Below are 485 nucleotides of genomic sequence, written 5' to 3'. Positions count from 1 at the left end.
ATATATTTTTTTACATGAATAGGCACCAGGAACCAAACCTAGATCTCCAGCATGGCAGGCATGAATTCTACCACTTAGCCAGTGTCGCACCACCCAATTTCATATTTTTAATAGTCATTTTGGACTTTTCTGTTAATCACTAGTTCATATCATTTTCTACTTTAGTGTTCATCTTTTTTTTTGTATGTTGTATGGTGAGGGCCACATTTCATTCTTTTTCTATGTGAGGATCCCATTACTGCAGCACCATTTGTTGAAATTTTTTAGGGGGGAGGGAAGTGCATGGGCTGGGAAGCAAACCCAGGTATCCTGTATGGAGGTGAGGATTCTACTACCCAACTACCCTGCACCCCAGTGTTCATCTTTTATGTAATGAAAATTATATAAAAAGCACTTAGGGGATGTGAACTCTCCAATATACCAATAAAGTGATGTGTAATAAAATAAGTATGCCTGTATAGTGCAGATATTTCCCCCAGTTTTTT

Source organism: Tamandua tetradactyla, chromosome 1 (genome assembly GCF_023851605.1).
Source record: "Tamandua tetradactyla isolate mTamTet1 chromosome 1, mTamTet1.pri, whole genome shotgun sequence".
NCBI lineage: Eukaryota > Metazoa > Chordata > Mammalia > Pilosa > Myrmecophagidae > Tamandua > Tamandua tetradactyla.
Note: the sequence above shows the minus strand (reverse complement) of the source record.